General features: G+C 46.4%; 1 protein-coding gene across 3 annotated transcripts in view; it reads left to right on the top strand.

Annotated features, from left to right (window-relative positions):
- LOC143026268 (proton myo-inositol cotransporter-like) overlaps positions 1 to 17,500 on the top strand; it is a 352,850-nt gene that overhangs the window by 86,578 nt on the left and 248,772 nt on the right. The window lies entirely within an intron of this gene.

Below are 17,500 nucleotides of genomic sequence, written 5' to 3' on the forward strand. Positions count from 1 at the left end.
TCTCTCTTCTTTGCTCTAATGTCTGTAGCTCAAGTTTTGCTAGTCTCTCTTCATATGATAGTTCTGAGTGTGTTGGTGCCAATTTCGTAATTGCTCTTTGTATTCTTTCAAGCTTTGTTATACATTTTCTTATACTTGGTGACCACGTCGTTGCTGCATACTCCAATCTTGGTCTTATCAAAGTGACCAGTATTTTCTTCACCATTTCTTCGTCCAGGTATGTAAATGCCACTTTGATTGTTCTTATCAAATTATAAGTTTCTCCAAAAATTTTGTTTATATGTTTCTCAGGGGACATACTATTCACAATAACGACTCCCAAGTCCTTCTCATTGTCTACTTTTTTAATTTCTTCCTCTCCCAATTTATATGATCCCACTGTTCTTTTTTCGCTTTCAAATTCCGTTATAATACACTTCTTAATATTGAATTCCATCTCCCACTTCCTACTCCATTCCCATACTTTATTGAGATCACTTTGTAGCGACTCTCTTTTACAGTGTTCACTTTTTTCAACAACTTTGCATCGTCCGCAAAGAAGCTCATATAACTTTCAATTCCTTTATCCATATCATTAATATATATAGCAAACATTATTGGGGCCAGAACTGTTTCTTGTGGAACTCCACTAATCACTTCATCCCAATTAGAGTGTTTGTCTCTTATCACCACTCTCATTTTTCTTTCATGCAAGAAGTCTTCCATCCACTTCAGCAGTTTGCCCTGTATTCCTCCTGCAGTTTCTAATTTCTTTAGCAATTTCTTATGTGGCACCTTATCAAAAGTTATTTTCAGGTCTAGAAATGCACAATCAGCCCATACATCTCTTTCTTGTATTACATCTATTAGCCTTGAATAGAAACACATTAAGTTTGTGACGCATGATCGTCCTTGTCTAAATCCAAATTGCCTTGGATTTAGTACGTTTTTTTTTCCAAATGCTTTACCCATCTAATTTTGATAATTCTTTCACAAATTTTAGCTATCGTACTTGTAAGAGAGACCGGTCCATATTTAGTAGGGTCTCCCTTGTGTCCCCCTTTATATATTGGGACTATATTTGCTCTTTTCCAATCTCCTGGAACTTTTCCTTCTTTCAATGAACTGCTTATTAGACTATATATTTTGTCTGTTAGTTCATTCCTGCATTCACTCAAAATCCAGTTTGCCATTTCATCTGGTCCATGCGATTTTCTGACATCGAGATTACTCAAGTGATTCATTATTTCGTTCCTTGTCACTTCTATCTCTCTCATAGGGAGGACTTTCTCCTCCCACTCGATATCTCTAGGTTGTATGTTCTCCCTCGTAAACACCGATTTAAAATGCTTGTTCTTAATTTCTGCCATTTCTATTTCCTCTGTGTATTCAACTCCTCCTTGTCGTAGTTTCTCTAATTCTTGTTTGTTTTTCAGTTGGTTATAATTCTGTAAAATAGTTTTGGTTGATCTTTACATTTTTCTATGACATCTTTTTCATATTTTCTCTTTTCTTGTCTGCACACTTGTACATATTCATTTCTATAACAAGTAAAAAAAATTCCGTTTTTCAGGTCTTTTTTTCATTTCATCCAAGCTTTATCACTTTTGTCTTTTAACTCCCTACATCTTTTGTTGTACCAACACTTTACATATCCTTTTTCTTGTTTTTGTCTTCGAACATACTTTTCCACTCCTTCATAATTTTTTTTCCAAATATTCCATTTCTCTTCTACTGTTGTTTCCTCCTTGTGTATCCTTTCCCAGTCTGCTTTTTGAAAGAATTATCTTATTTTATAAAAACAAAAACATACATCAAACTTCCCTTTCTATATTGTTTGATTTTTTCCATGTATTTTTCCTCGTTTAGTTCCAGTTCAACCAATATGTGGTCACTTTTACTTATTGGCGTCTTATATTCAATCTTGTCCACTATTTCGGGTTCTGATGTGATTATTAGGTCTAGTCTCGATGGTTCTTACTCATTTCTATACCTAGTATTCTCTTGTATCCATTGCGTCATTGTATGTTCTATAATCATATCAAGTCGTCTCCACCCTTCACTGTCACCTCTTCCCAGCAGATTTTTTTTTGCAATTAAAGTCACCCATCATAACTATTCTTCCTCCATCTTCCATTATATTATTTAGTGTTATCCTCGTGTCTTCCAACATATTTTTGTGTCCTCTCTCTTCCCACGAAGCCGTTTTAGGAGGTACATAATTTACTACAAACTTCCTGCTCTTCCCATCTCTGTCCTTCACTTCCACCATAATCATCTCTACTCTATTCTTTCCATATGTGACATTCCTCACATTTATATCCTTCTTAGTCAGAAACATAACTCCACCCCCTTGTTTTACCTCTGTGTTTCCAATCCAGTAATTATATGCACCATGTCCTGCATTGTTGGGTGGTAGTGGACCTTTCAATTTTCTCTCTACAATTCCCATTATGTCCGGTTCTTTTTCCTTCAGGTAATCATTCAGTTCGTTTAAGCCTGTTATTAAGCCATCTATGTTTGTGTAAGATGCTTTTAATTTTCTGCTACTTCCATCGTGTTTTCTGTTTCCTATCCGTTTTTCTCTGCTACTCTCCATTAGAATTTCTCTTTTTCTGACTCTGTTCTTTTCTAGTTTTTCCCTTAACTTCTGGTCTTTTTGTTTTCTCATCCTCTCTTTCCTCTTTATTCATTTCTCTTTTTATCCATACCTGTTTATATTGATCACTGCCTCCTAGTTTCCCTGTTTTTGCTAAGATATTCTCTGCTGTCGTTTGTGATATGACTTGATCTCAATTGGTCTGGTCTTATCTGTATTGTATTTCCCTATTCTGTATATTTCTTCCGTTTCTTTCCCTGTTTCTTGTCCATCCTCTTGAACTACTTCTAATATCTTGTTTACCTTTTCCTTCTCCTCTTTTACTCTTGTGGTCCTATTTGGATTATGCTTCTCTTCCATCCCTAATATAATCATACATTACTTTTTGTCCGCTAAGTCTCTCATTATATTCTCCTTCTCTCTCATCATTTTAATAACTGTGTCCTTAGTTTGTTATTTCATCTGTTGTGTCACTATATCTGTAAATACAATTTTGTTGTTCTCTTGGACTTTTTCCAACCCTGTGCTTCATTTGCTATGGATTCTTTATTCTCTTTATTATTATTCTTTAATTCCTCATTCTCATTTTTTACTTCTTTTAACTGTCTTTTTAATTCTTATGTTTCTTTAGTTAGGTTTTGATTCTCCTTCTTTAGTTCTTCTAGTTTATCAACCCTTTGGGTAACTAGTGTTAATTGGTTAAACCTAACTTCCCATGCTTCGTTCATTTTTTTTTTCTCCTCTAGATTTATTAGTCGGGGGAGGTTGGCATCTCCTCCATCATTAAATCCATAAAAGCAGTTATCCCCTCTTTCCATTGGACTGCTATTATCTATATTTCTGCTTTTGACACCTCTGCTTCCCTGTTCTACCTCGTCTGTGTGTTCTGCACTCCTTTTGGTGACACCCCTTCTAACGTCCGGGGCCCGTTCGTCCCCTTCCTCATTTCCTTCCATTTTCCTCAGTAATCCCTCCCTTTCTCCTTTTTTCTTCACCTTCCCACTACACCACAAGCTTTCCCCTTCCCTACTAATACAACAGAGGTACTCCCTCGTTGAGATCGACGAAACTTGAATTTTTCCTGGAGTTCCAAACTTCGTTGTCACTTCGACCGAAGCGCGCGCGCGCGTGTATGTGTGCGTGTGTGTGTGTGTATTCACCTTGGTCTTTCACCTTAGTCTTTGGATCACGTGTTGGACTCGTGATCGACAGCTATTTCCCTCCCGGAAGAGAGCTCAGAGCTCGTATGACCGATCTATGGGTAATGCTATGACCTTTCACACACACACACACACACACACACACACAACTCCCTGCCCACGAGAGTCAGAGTAACGACCCGAAGCACAGCGATACCGAAATAATTTCGGCCCTGGGCAGGATTCGAACTTGTTACTGCGAGCACCATCGTACTTCCTAGTCCAGCGCTCTACCAACTGTGCCACCGAATGTGTGTGTGTGTGTGTGTGTGTGTGTGCGTGCGTGTGTGTGTGTGTGTGTGTGCGTGAGTGTGTTCGTGTGTGTACGTGTGTATGCATAAGTTCACACTAATACCCATAGATCAGGCAATACATACTCTCTGGGGTCTTGTACGGGAGGCAGACAGGTGTCCAGCATACGATTCAAGAACATGAAGGAAGATTTTCTACTTCCATTAAATCTGATTTAATTTTTCTAATAACATATCGACTGTGGTGACATGTTTACATTGTTAATTCAATTGAAAAATGTATAGACGCGTCATAGAATTGACGCGGTCCATATAAAGAAACATGAACGACGGGGTAATATAACATTACGTTTCATGGGGAATTACGAATTGAGGGCATTATTATTCAGGTCGCTGGTTGTCTTCATAAGAATGCGAAAATTATTATACAGATCGTTAGGTTTCAGTTGGTTCTACTTTCCAGCTCGCATTTTTTCCTTCTGATTACTTGATGGCATTTGTATGACAGTTTGCCTGTTTGTTTTGTTTTGTGAGTGTCGTGGGTGTTGTTGATAGTTTTATTGTATAACTTTGTTTCTATTTCATAACAAGTGAGGAGTTAAGTAATTATTTGTTCGCCGTTCATCAGATATATCAGGTAAGAAAAATAGAGAGTACTAGTGTTCGTATGTTATCGAATATTAACATTTTACGAACATTTCCCGAGTGGCGACATCAGGGTTGATGACGTCATACCCGCTGAAAGCCAAAAGCTTGTTGAATAATTATTTTCGGTTCTTTGACTATTAATGCTTTTAGGTACGCTGAATGTCTACGATTACTGGTAAAGGGAATAATTAATATTAGATTAAATCTGTCAATGGTAACCAAGATCAGTTAATTTTGTTGTGTGGAACTATGGTTTTAAAATGTCAACAATGTAGACGACATATCCCATTGCCAGAGCATGTACCTGTCGCTGATTTTCTTTTTTCAGCGGTAGTCATTATAAAATCTGTGGAAAGAAATATCACACATTGGGAAAAGTCACCAATTTGCACTTCACTAATCATCAAATATTAAAAAAGATGGAGAAATTGGATCTAAAATTAAAAGTTACGATTTGTAAAATATGGCAATATTTAACGGTAGATCGGTATCCTCTGTGTTTGAAATTGAGCGAAACACTAACACAATCATTTCGTATGGCCATGCACATGAAACATTTTGGGAAACGAAATTCGATTGCAGGCTATCATCGCTTCAAAACGAGCAAGAGAATTTAAGTTGGAAAACATTTATGATATTATGTGTAGTTAGGCAATTGGGGAGCATGCAATTTGGAAACTTTTTTTTTCAGTTTGGTAGGCCGCGTTCCAGTTTCCAAATCTAAACCACAACAGTTCCCGACGGTTCTTTTCCTATTCCTCTGACTACCGCCAAACTATTATGTTCAACTGGATATGTCGTCTTGTGTATGGATGTAAGACATGGACACCAAATGCTGACTTGAAGAGGCGCCTCGATGTCTAGTACTAAATGCCTTCGGAGAATCTATGGAGTATCGCTGGAATGACTTCGTATCAAACCAGAGACTATTGGGAGACTCAGTCTGGGTCAGTTACTTCCAGCATAATTCGTGAACGTCATATCCGGCTGTATGGGCATGTAGCACGTTTCCCTAATGTTAATCCTACTCACAGAGTTGTCTCCATCAGAGACCACCCTCGACGAAGGAGATGAAAGGAAACGTCCGCAGAATCCATGGTTGGGGCAACTTGATCGAACCTGTCGAGAGATGTTTGGAGTGGGAAGGGAGGGAGGGTGTCTGCATGGAAGCTCGCTCGGAGAGACCATGAGGACTGTTGTTGGCGTGTGGGTGAAGCAACGCGCTAACTGGCGTATGTCCCCAGTTGATTGATTGATTGATTGTTGATGATGATGATGGTGATGATGATGATGATGGTAGTATGTCTTCTTGTGAGGGACAAACACTTGTGCCTTTATCATATCGGGAACCTTGTAGACATTTTGCATATTTTCATAATCCTTTGGTACTCGTTCTTGTATTCCTGTATTGATAATGACGACTTTAGCGAAGCATCTGTTTATCATCTCCACATAATAGATCCTAGTGTGCTCAGAAAACCTATTATTCCACCCCACTCCTGAACAAAGTATCATTGTTTAGAAAATTTGAAGGTCTGTTGAAAAATCACACACGCACACACACACACACACACACACACACACACACACACACACACACACACACACACACACACACACACACACACACACACACACACACACACACACACACACACACACACACACACACACACACACTCATACACGCACACACACACTCATACACGCGCGCACACACACACGCACACACACAAACACACACACACACACACACACACACACACACACACACACACACACACACACACACACACACATACACACGCACACACACACACACACACACACACACACACACACACACACACACACACACACACACACACACACACACACACACACACACACACACACACACACACACGGACCGAAAAAAAACGGAAAAAAGGGGGGGAGGAGACTACAGTTGGGAGGAGCCCACAGAAGCGCTGATCAAGCAGGAAACAGTTTCTGAAAAACGCTGACAAGAATGAGGGTCGTTGTAACGCAATTAGAAAAAAAAAACCTCACTAAGACAAAAAGAAAAAAAAAAAAGGAAAAAGAAAAAGACCTCTGAGGAATTGCAGAGGGTCTTCAATGAAGCTTCTGTATGGGAAGCCCATTGAGAGATTGAAAAGGCTACCCCGGCATAGGAGGAAAAAAAAGGAGGGGGGGACGAGCATCAATTAATTGAAGTTGTCCCCCGGAAGCCGAGCGCTAAAAAAAAAAAAAAAAAAAAAAAAAAAAATCGTCAATTGTAAATAGAGGCTGGGTCCGCTCCCACCAAAGGGGCATTTGGGTCCCCAAAGAGGCTTTGAAGGGATTGGGTGAGGCCCAGGAAATGGGAGTGGTGGGCGGGGGAGGGTACGGGGGGGTGGGGAGGGCTTGTAGGGGGAGGAGTGGTGGGGGGCATTTGACCCCTTTCCTGTACTTCGGGACCTTGTCTGCTTTTGTTCTTTTCGCCATTAGGTAAAAATAAAAAACAAATAAAAATAAATAAATAAATAAATGAATAAACAAATACAATAAAATAAATAAATCCCTATCACAGTCAGTCAAGTTACTTTCTCGGTTAATCCTTCCCTTACCACGGGGGAGCGAGGTCGCGTACAGTTAAGCTGGGATTAGCCACGACAGATTAAACAAAATGGTGAATTTAAATAAATCTGATAAATGTCTCCCTTTAACCTTTCCCTTACGGTTGGCACTTTACCCTATAATCTTGTTGCCTTCAGGCTATTTTATTCATCTCGGCGGCACTCCCATTAATAACAAGGCTGTTCAAGATAATTTGGACAATTTAGATATCTGTTTATTTTGAAAATATCAAAACTGCCCCGTCCACAGGTCTGACGTGTTTCTCTGTGATTGGCCAACGCGACGATATCCTCAACATAGGCAAATGGTCCAGTCTGTTTACAGCAGTTAACTATCTGTATCAACCAATCACAGCCCTTGGCCAGGAAATTGGGCGGGGCCAGGCTGATATTATCGGAATGAACAGTCGACGGGCGGCGTTGGAGTGAGGGAGTGTGCAAGAGGGCGTGGCCAGGAAGAGGGGGAGATGGAGAGGCCTAGGTGGGGGTTGGTGGGAGTCTAGTGGGAGGAGGAGGAGGAAGTGGAGGAGTGCATGGAGTCTGTTTGCCAGAAGGGCGTGTCTGAGGGATTGATCCGAAGCGGCAGGGGGCCCCGGGGGAGGGGGGAGGGGAGAGGAGAACCTGGAGGATGCAAGCCGAGGGGGTGGGAGGGGGGGAGGGCAGTGCCTGGGGAAAGATCAGAAGTAAATGGAGAGGTATGGAAGGCTGGGACAGAGTGGGGGGAAGGGGGAGGAGGGGGGCATGGGTGGTTAGTATGGTGGAGGAGATTAGAGGAGAATGGAGGAATATTTACGCGATGAGGTGGTTTGATCCCCTCAAGAAGGATACGTCTCGAAACTGAATAGAATCCTCCAAGATTGTCAGAAGATTTTTTTTTTTTTTTTTTTTTTTTTTTTTGAAAATGTGTCGCTGTCGGAATATTTTGACTCTATTTCCTCTCTGCCGTCCTCGCTTGTCACCAATGGACGTCACCTCGGGTGAGTAAAATTGTTTGGTGTCTTGCTGGGACAGGCGGTCTGAAGGGTGACACCCGGCTGAGGGGATTGAAAGGGTCCGAGACCCTCGACATGTGCTGTGCTAATGGAGGAGGAGGAAGAGGAGGAGGAGGAGGGGGAGGGGAAAGGGGATTGGAGGAGGAAGAGGAGGGGAAAAGTGATTAAAGGAGGATGAGGAGGAAGATGAGGAAGAGGAGGAGGGGAAAGGGGATTGGAGGAGGAAGAGGAGGGGAAGAGTGATTAAAGGAGGATGAGGAGGAAAAGAAGGAGGGGAAGGGGGATTGTAGGAGGAAGAGGAGGTGAAGAGTGATTAAAGGAGGAGGAGGACGAGGAGAAGGAGGAGGAAGAGGAAGACGACGTGGAAGAGGAGGAAAAGGAGGAGGAGGAGGAGAAAGAGAATGGGGAGGGAAGAGGGGGTGGCGGGGTAGGGGGGGAGGGGGGCGGTTGTCCCCCGAAGGAGCCGAAGGAAGCCTGTGCAGGATGGGGTTGCCAAAGTCCCCAAGGCTTTGTCATCGAGTTAGTCGTGTCCTTCTTTTCTCCGTAAGGCACTCCTTCACCTCCTCGTCTTCCTCCTACTCCTCCTCCAATCCTCTTTCACCTCCTCCTCCTCCTTCTCCCCACTTCCTCCTTCTCCCCTCCTCCTCCTTCTCCCCTCCTCCTCCTTCTCCCCTCCTCCTCCTTCTCCCCTCCTCCTCCTTCTCCCTTCCTCCTCCTCCTCTTCCTCCTCCTCCTTCTCCCCTCCTCCTCCCCTCCTCCTCTTCCCCTCCTCCTCCTCTTCCTCCTCCTCCCTTCCTCCTCCTCCTCCTCCTCCTCTTCTTCCTCCTCCTTCTCCCCTCCTCCTCCTCTTCCTCCTCCTCCCCTCCTCCTCCTCTTCCTCCTCCTTCTCCCCTCCTCCTCCTATTCCCTTCCCCTTCTCTTACTCCTCCTCCTTATCTTGCAATTCAACTCTTCCTTCTCTCCTCCTCCTTCTCCCCTCCTCCTCTTCCTCCTTTTCCTTCTCTTCCTGCTCCTCTTCCTTTTCATCTCTTCCTCGTCTTCCCCTCCTCCCTCTCCCCTCCTCCTCTTCCTCCTCCTTATCCCCTCCTCCTCCTCCCTTCCTCCTTATTTTCCCCTCCTCCTCCTCTTCCTCCTTTTCCGTCTCTTCCTGCTCCTCTTCTTTTTTCTTTCTTCCTCCTCCTCCTCATCCAATTCTCTTTCACTTCCTCCTCCTTCTCCTTTCCTCCTCTTCCTCCTCCTCCAATCCTCTTTCGCCTCCTCTTCCTTCTCCCTTCCTCATGTTCCTCCTCCTCTTCCTCCTCCTCCTCTTCCTCCTCCTCCTTTTCCTCCTCCTCCTCCTCCTCCTCCTCCTCCTCCTCCTCCTCCTCCTCCTCCTTCACTCCTTCTCTTCCTCCTTCTCCTCCTCCAATCCCATTTCCCCTCTTCCAATCCCCCTTCCGTTCCTTCTCCTTCTCTCCTTCTCCTCCTCCTCCTCCAGTCTTCCTTCCCCTCCTCCTATTCCCCTTCCATTCCTCCTCCTCCTTCTCTTCCTCCACCTCCTGTGTTCACTGTACCGTCTTTCGTCTTCGCTCTTTGTCCTCTTCTTTGTAACCAACCCAGCGGACTGATGTTGCCTCTCTCCCTTCTCTACAAGGAGCTTCATCTCTGTCGTACTCGTCGTCGTAATTCCTCGTTCCTCGTCTTTTTCTCTTCAGTCTTTTTCCCTCACGTTTTCTTTCCCGATCCTACTCTCTCTCTCTCTCTCTCTCTCTCTCTCTCTCTCTCTCTCTCTCTCTCTCTCTCTCTCTCTCTCTCTCTCTCTCTCTCTCTCTCTCTCTCTCTCTCTCTCTCTCTCTCTCTCTCTCTCTCTCTCTCTCTCTCTCTCTCTCTCTCTCTCTCTCTCTCTCTCTGTCTCTCTCTCTCTCTCTCTCTCTCTCTCTCTCTCTCTCTCTCTCTCTCTCTCTCTCTCTCTCTCTCTCTCTCTGCTGTCAGAAGCCAGATCATTCTGAGGCCTCTCTCTCCTCGCGCACGCACACACACACACACACACACACACACACACACACACACACACACACACACACACACACACACACACACACACACACACACACACACACACACACACACACACACACACACACACACACACACACACACATCTGTCTCTTACTTCGCAGGCCTTACCTGCCCTTCACACTACGTAAGTCTTCTCCCTTCCCTTCCTTCCACCATCACCGCACATGTCTCTTCTTCTCCTCCACAGCCGTGCCCTTCCTTCTCCACCACTGATTCAATCTCTTCTTCAACAGTTTGCCCAACATCACTCTCCCTCCCACCACCTCCTCCCCTTACTTCACCTTCACCACGACCTCACCCGCTCTCCTTCTCCAACACTCTTGTACACGTCTCCCTTCTCCACCACCCGTTCCTCTCCGCCTCCGGCTGTCGTCTCCATCACTTCCGACCCTCATTCTTCTGCCCCGCCCTTCCTCTCGCCCCCTCCACCCTCCTCACCCACGTTCATGAACAGTGTCTACACGTGCAGTGTTCCAAAGATCTATCTAACTACCATCTCCTTGATTCTTTCCCCTTTCCCTCTGTCTTTCCTTCACTCCCCTTCTCCCTTTCCTTTCCCTTCCTCCTTTCTTCCTCTTTTCCTTTCCTCTCCTCTATCTCCCTTCTTTGGCTCCCCGTCCCTCTTATATCTTTCTTTACCCATATCCTCCTTTTGCTCTCTTCGCCTCACTTCTCCCTCTTTTCCTTTCCTCTCCTTTCCTTCTCCTCCATCTCCCCTCTTTGCCTCTCGTCTCTATCTTTTCCTTCTATCCCCACCTCCTCCCTCACCGCTCTCTGCCTCATTTCCCCCCTCTTTTCCTTCTTTCCGTCTCCTTTCCTTCTTTTCCTTTACCTTCCTTCCTTGTCCCTCTCTTCCCTACTTTCCCCTCTCTTCCCTCTTTACCTCTCTCTTCCCTCCTTTCTACTCCTCTTACTTCCTTACTCTTTTTTTTCTTTTCTACCCTCCTTCTCTACCCTCTCTCCAACACATTCTCACATTCTCTTTCTCCCTCTCTCTCTCCTTCCTCTTCTTTCTTCTCCCCTTCTCCTCTTCTTCCCTCCCTTGCCCCCTCTTGTTCGTTTCTCTTCCCACTCTTTTTTTCCTTTTTTCTCTTCTTCCCTCCCTCTCTCAACTCCCCTCTCTCCTTTCACCTCTCTCTTCCCCTCTCTCTTTCTTCATCCTCTCCTCCCCCTCTCCTCCCCCTCTCCTCTCCTCTTCCTCCTGTTTCTCCCTTGTTATCGCCTACCGCCATCCATCCGTCCCTTCCTAACTAGAAGCCTGGTAGAATTATATTTACTTGTGGTAGAAAAGATTGGCCAGGGCAGACGGAGACTATAAAAGTACGGCCCTTCACTCCTTCATTCCGGTGACTTCCATTGAGGTGAACAGAATATTCTTGCGTTAGTGAGAGTAAAGGGCACGCCGCCGTCCGACCTTCCCTCCTTCAAGAGATCTTGCAGCCGGATTCTCCGGGACAAGGGCTTGCTTGATCCGGGCGGATGTCCTCCGCTCGATCCGGTGAGTTACTTGATAGATTTTGTCCTGACGAACAAGTCTATTCAATAAGGTTTCGGTCACTGACGGTATAGCACATCCTCGACGTTCTTCTGTGCCTTCTGAAGGCTCTTCGGCGACTCTTCAAGATTTTCTTTGACCGCTCTTGAAGTTCCTTGGGGTCTCCTGAGGACTGTTTGTCAATCCCTGAAGCTTCGGAATCTCCTGGAAGTTGTTCGATGTATTCTGGAAGGTTTTCGATGTCTCCTGAAAGTTCTTCGGCAGCCCCTGAAGGTTCGTCGGAGACTCCTGGAGATTCTTTGATGTATTCTGGAAGGTCTTCGATGTCTACTGAAAATTCTTCGGCCACTCTTAAAGATTTTTCGAGGTCTCCTGAAGGTTCCTCGCCGTTTCCTAAAACATTTCCTATGTCTCCCTAATATTCTTCGATTTTTTTTTCTTGAGGATCTGTATCTTCTGTAGTTTCTTGCGCCCCTTTCGTCGAGATCGATGCCCGCTGACCCTTCCCGCGCTTCTTGTGGCTCTCAGGCATCCCTCCTCCCGGAGGCATCTCTTGGGATCTTCTGGGCGCATTTCTTCCCTAGCTTATGAAATTTCTCTCCTCCTTTTGTCCTCCCGTCCTCCTTCTCTTTCTTCTCCACCTCCTCGTCCTCCTTCTTCTCTTCCTACCCTTTTCCTCTTCCTCCTCCTCCTCCTCCTCCTCCTCTTCCTCCTCCTCCTCTTCCTCCTCTTCCCCCTCTTCCTCCTCTTCCTCTTCCTCTTGCTCCTCCTACTCCAACTCTTACTCCTCCTGTTCCTCCTGTTCCTCCTCTCCCTCATTTTTCTTCTTCACCGCTTTCTCCTCCTACAACTCTTCTTCCTTTACCGCCTCCTGTTACCCCTCCTCCTCCTCCTCTTTCTTCTTCACCGCTTCCTCCTCCTTCAACTCGTCTTCCTTTACCGCCTCCCGTTCCCCCCCCTCCCCCCCACCCGTATTGGTTATTGACTTCATAACCTCTATGTAGTCAACATCTTAGAGTCTTTGGTGACACCACTACAGACCAGACACTCAGCGTTCTTTTATAATTGAGACTCATTTCCTTTCAAAGGAGAAGAATGATCGATCATTTCGAACTATCGCTCTCCTCAACGATAGAGGCGTTGGTTATTGCTGACAAAATGCACTTCTTTTTTCCTCTTTCTCCTCCACCTCCTCCGCCGCCTTTTCCTCTTCCTTTTCTTCCTCTTCCTCCTCCTCCACCACCTTCTCCTCCTCCTCCTCCGCCTTCTTCTTTTCCTCCTACTCCTCCCCCTCCTCCTCTTCCTACGCGTCCTCCTCCGCCCTCTTTTCTTTCTCCTCTTCCCCCTCCTCCTCCTCCACCTTCTTCTTTCCTCCTACTCCTCCCCTCCTCCTCTTCCTACTCCTCCTCTTCCCCTCGACGTCCTCCTTCTCCTCCTCTTCCTCCTTCTCCGCCCTCTTCTCTTCCTCTTCCTCCTCCTCCTCCTCCTCCTCCTCCTCCGCCTTATTCTTTTCCTATTACTCCTCCCCCTCCTCCTCTTCCTACTCCTCCTCCTCCCCTCAAGGTCCTCCTCCTCCTTCGCCTTCTTCTTTTCCTCCCCCTCCCCCTCCCCTTCTTACTCCTCCTCCTCCACGCGACGTCCTCGTCCTCTTACAATGTAATACAGTGGAGCAGCGAACCATTTGGAAATCTTTCGATCTGTAACGAGGTGGGATTCTCTCGAAAGTGAAGACGGCGACGACAACGACGACGACGACGACGACGCGAACTGGAGAAGGATAGATGGAGGGAGGGGGAGGGAGGGAGGTAGTGAGGGTTTCATTTGAGAGGATCGCTTTCATGGCTGTCTAATTGAATCTTAAAACTTCGAACTGCTTTACATGCGATGGGTTCCTCCTCCTCATCCTTCTTTTTCTCCTCCTCCTCCTCCTCCTCCTCGTCCTCCTCCACTTCATCTTCATCGATCATTATCAATCGTAAAATATTAAATTTCAAACAGATTATATTGAAGTGAGCAACCTGTGTCTCCGAACGCCATCACGATTACTCTTGTTGATGACTTCGACCAATTTAAAAATTTCTTGAAGAGGAGTTCGGTCGTTCTCGGGATTTTTTCTTCTCCTTTTTCTGAAATTTTATTCACCTGGGGGAAAATTCAGCAAGACCCCGTGGCCGGGGGTGTGGGGTGGGTGGCGGTGGGCGTTTTGTTGGGTGGCTGAGAGACAACATCTCTGACAGTCAGGCGGGGCTTTTAGCACTTTATGGAGAACTCCATTAAAGACCCTCCTTCCCTCCTCATTTACCCCCCTTCCTCTTTCTCCTCACCACCCCAGACATGTACTTTTTCCCAAATAAGCCTCCACACCCTCTTACAATCACCATGCCCTACCTCTTCCCCCTCTTGCCCTCCATTCCCTCCCTACTTACCTTCATCCCTTTCCTTTACCCATCCCTACCTGCTCCCTCCTTTCCTTTCCCCCCTCCCACTTCCTTCCCACTTCCTTCCCCCTTTCTCATTTACCTTCATTTTCTCCTCCCTTACCCCTCCTTCTTGGTCTTTCCCCATACCATCCCTTCCCTCGCCCCTCCAATTCCACTATCTCCCCTTTCTCTTCCCTCTCCCACTCCCCCCGTTCCTCTTCTTTTCATATTCTCCCTTATCCCCTCCTTTTCATCCCCCTACCTTCCCCCCCCCACCCGCGCAACTACCACTCCACTCCTCCTCCCCCTAACTCACCCTACTCCCTAATAACCTCGACTTCGTTATCTCTTCTCCTCCTCTTCCTCCTCCTCCACCTTACTCCTTTACCCTCCTCCTCGTCCCCTTTAGTCCTCTAGGAGTTCCCGATGGCTCAGGGACAAAGCTCCCTCTCCGTGAACATTATGTGACCTGAGTTCGAATCCCCGGAGCGGACACAAGAAAGGGCGTCAGTCTCAAGGCTTCTTCATATGTAGTGACTAAGAATGGTAACATCCTGTCAAGGTCGCCAGGCTCCTTATATGGACAACACACAACAACAAAACAAAACCAGTATCATCCTTCCTTAAGGACATTATCTTTACACAGATGCGTTCCACCCAGGCATCTCCGTAGGTCTTCCGAAGGAGGGGATGGGGGTGATCTCCCCTAAGTCTCCCCACCAAAATGGGGGAGTGTGGGAGGAGCTGTCTACTGTACTGTGTGACAGGAGGCTCTAATAAACTAACTAAACTTCGGCCATCTCCGCCTTCCTCCTCCTCTCCTCCTCCTCCCCTCTCCTTATTCCTCCTCTCCTCTCCTCTTCTTCCTCCTCCTCCTGTTCCTCCTCCTCTCCTTCCTGTTCCTCCTCCACTCTCTCCTCCTCCACCTCCTCTTCCTCACCTCCTCCTTTCTTCTCCTGCCCCTCCACCTCCACCTCCTTTTCCTCCCCTCCTCCTCCTCCTCCAGCTCTTCCCCTCCTCTCCTCCTTCCCTCCTCTTTCTCCTCTCCTCTTCCCCTTCCTCCTTCTCCCCTCCTCCTCCTTCTTCTTTTCCTCCCCCTCCACCTTCATGAGATCTGTTGATATAATTTATCCAGATTTTTGGAAGGCATTTGATAAAGTTCACCGTAAACGATAGCTCGACAAATTAAAAACGCACAGCATTTCTGGTAGTATCCACAACTGGATTAAAAGTTGGGTCTCTGAGCGAAAACAGAGAGTTGTAATTAACGGGACCTCATCTAGTTGGCTCGACGTTAAAAGTGGTGTACCGCAAGGATCAGTTTTGGGACCCGTTTTTTTTTTTCTTAATATGTAAATGATCTAGACGACGGTCTCCTCTGCAAAGTATAAAAATTTGCTGATGACACAAAAATTACCGGTAAAGTAACAACCACCACTGTAGCTTAGTATAGTAAACACAAACAGCTTCGTTAGGGGCAGTTTGTTCTTCCTTTGTGTTCCTTTTCCTCCACTCCTCCTTCTCCCCTCCTCCTCTCCTCCTCCTCCTCCTCCTCCTCCTCCTCCTCCTCCTCCTCCTCTTCCCCTCCTTCTCTCCTATCCCCCTCCTCCTTCCCTCCTTCTCTCCTCCCCCTCCTCCTCCAGCTCCTCTTCCCTTCCTCCTCCTCCCCTCCCATCCTCCTCCTTCCCTCCTCCTCCTCCCCTCCTCCTCCTCCCCTCCTCCTCCTCCCCTCCTCCTCCTCCTCCTCCTCCTCCTCCTCCTCCTCCTCCTCCTCCTCTCCTCTTTCCCTCCTCCTCCTCCCATCCTCCTATTCTTTTCCTCCTCCACTCCTCCTACTCTCCTCCTCCTCCCTCCTCCCCTCCTCTCCCTCCCCTCCCCTCCTCCTCCTCTTCCTCCTCTCCTTTTCGCCCCTCCTCCTCCTCTCCTCCCCTTCTCCTCCTCCTCCTCCTCCTCCTCCTCCTCCTCTACTCCTTCCTTTCCTCCTCCTCCCCTCCTCCTCTTCATCTCCTTATCCGAGTTCCTCCTTCTCTTCCTCTTCTTCTTTGTCTTCCTCCTCCTGTTCCTCCGAGTTTCTCTTCCTTCTATTCTTTCTCTTCCTTCCCTTTGTCATCTTCCTCTTCCTTCTTCTTCTTCTTTTCGTCCTCCTCATTCTCCTTTTCCTCTTCTTCGTTCTTCTATTTCTACATTCTCTTTTTTCGTATTCCTTCTTCTCGTCCACCTCCTCCTCCTCCTCCCTCCTCCTCCTCCTCCTTTATCATAACTTCCCCTCCTCCTCCTCCTCCTGGTCCCTAATTTCCCTTCACTCTAATTTCCCTCGTGGTCCATCGCCAAATCCTCCTCCCCCTCCCTCCCTTCCTCTCTCCCTCCTTCCTTCCTTCCTTCCTTTCCCTCCCCCACCCTCTCTTCCTCCCCCTCCCTCCCTTTCATATCATTATTGCCCGAATGTTTCCTCTCTTTCCGTCCTTCCTTCTCTCTTTCTTTCCTCCCCTCCTTCTCTTCTCTCCTCCCCCGTTTCTTCACATATTGGTTCTCTCCTCCCCTCCCTTGTCGGCTGCATCTCCTCTCCTTTCTCCTTCTCCTCTTCCTCCTCCTACTCTTCCTTCTCTTCATCCTCCGCCTTCTCCTCCTCCTCCCTCTCCTCCTCCTTCTCCTCTTCCTCCTCCTTCTCCTCCTCCTTCTCCTCCTCCTTTTCCTCCTCCTCTCCTTTTCTTCCTCCACCTCCTCCTCCTCCTCCTCTTTCTCTTCCTCCCTCTCCTCTTTCTTGCTGTGTTTTTGTGACTTGAAGAACCCTTTGCGGCACCGATCCTGTAGCTTTTTCCAGTGCCACCGCAGCCAATGCTGCCGCCGCTGCGGCTCCTTCACTGGAGGGTGGGGGATGAGGTCGTCCTTCAGTTCGGAGAACCTCAAGGATGACTCTTGGGACAAACCCGAAGACCTTCTTCTTCTTCTTCTTCTTCTTCTTCTTCTTCTTCTTCTTCTTCTTCTTCTTCTTCTTCTTCTTCTTCTTCTTCTTCTTCTTCTTCTTCTTCTTCTTCTTCTTCTTTTTCTTCTTCTTCTTCTTCTTCCTCTTCTTCTTCTTCTTCTTCTTCTTCTTTTTCTTCTTCTTCTTCTTTATTTTTTCTTCTTCTTCTTCTTCTTCTTCTTCTTCTTCTTCTTCTTCTTCTTCTTCTTCTTCTTCTTCTTCTTCTTCTTCTTCTTCTTCTTCTTCTTCTTCTTCTTCTTCTTCTTCTTCTTCTTCTTC

This window comes from Oratosquilla oratoria, chromosome 6 (genome assembly GCF_046742065.1).
Source record: "Oratosquilla oratoria isolate Oo_2021 chromosome 6, ASM4674206v1, whole genome shotgun sequence".
NCBI lineage: Eukaryota > Metazoa > Arthropoda > Malacostraca > Stomatopoda > Squillidae > Oratosquilla > Oratosquilla oratoria.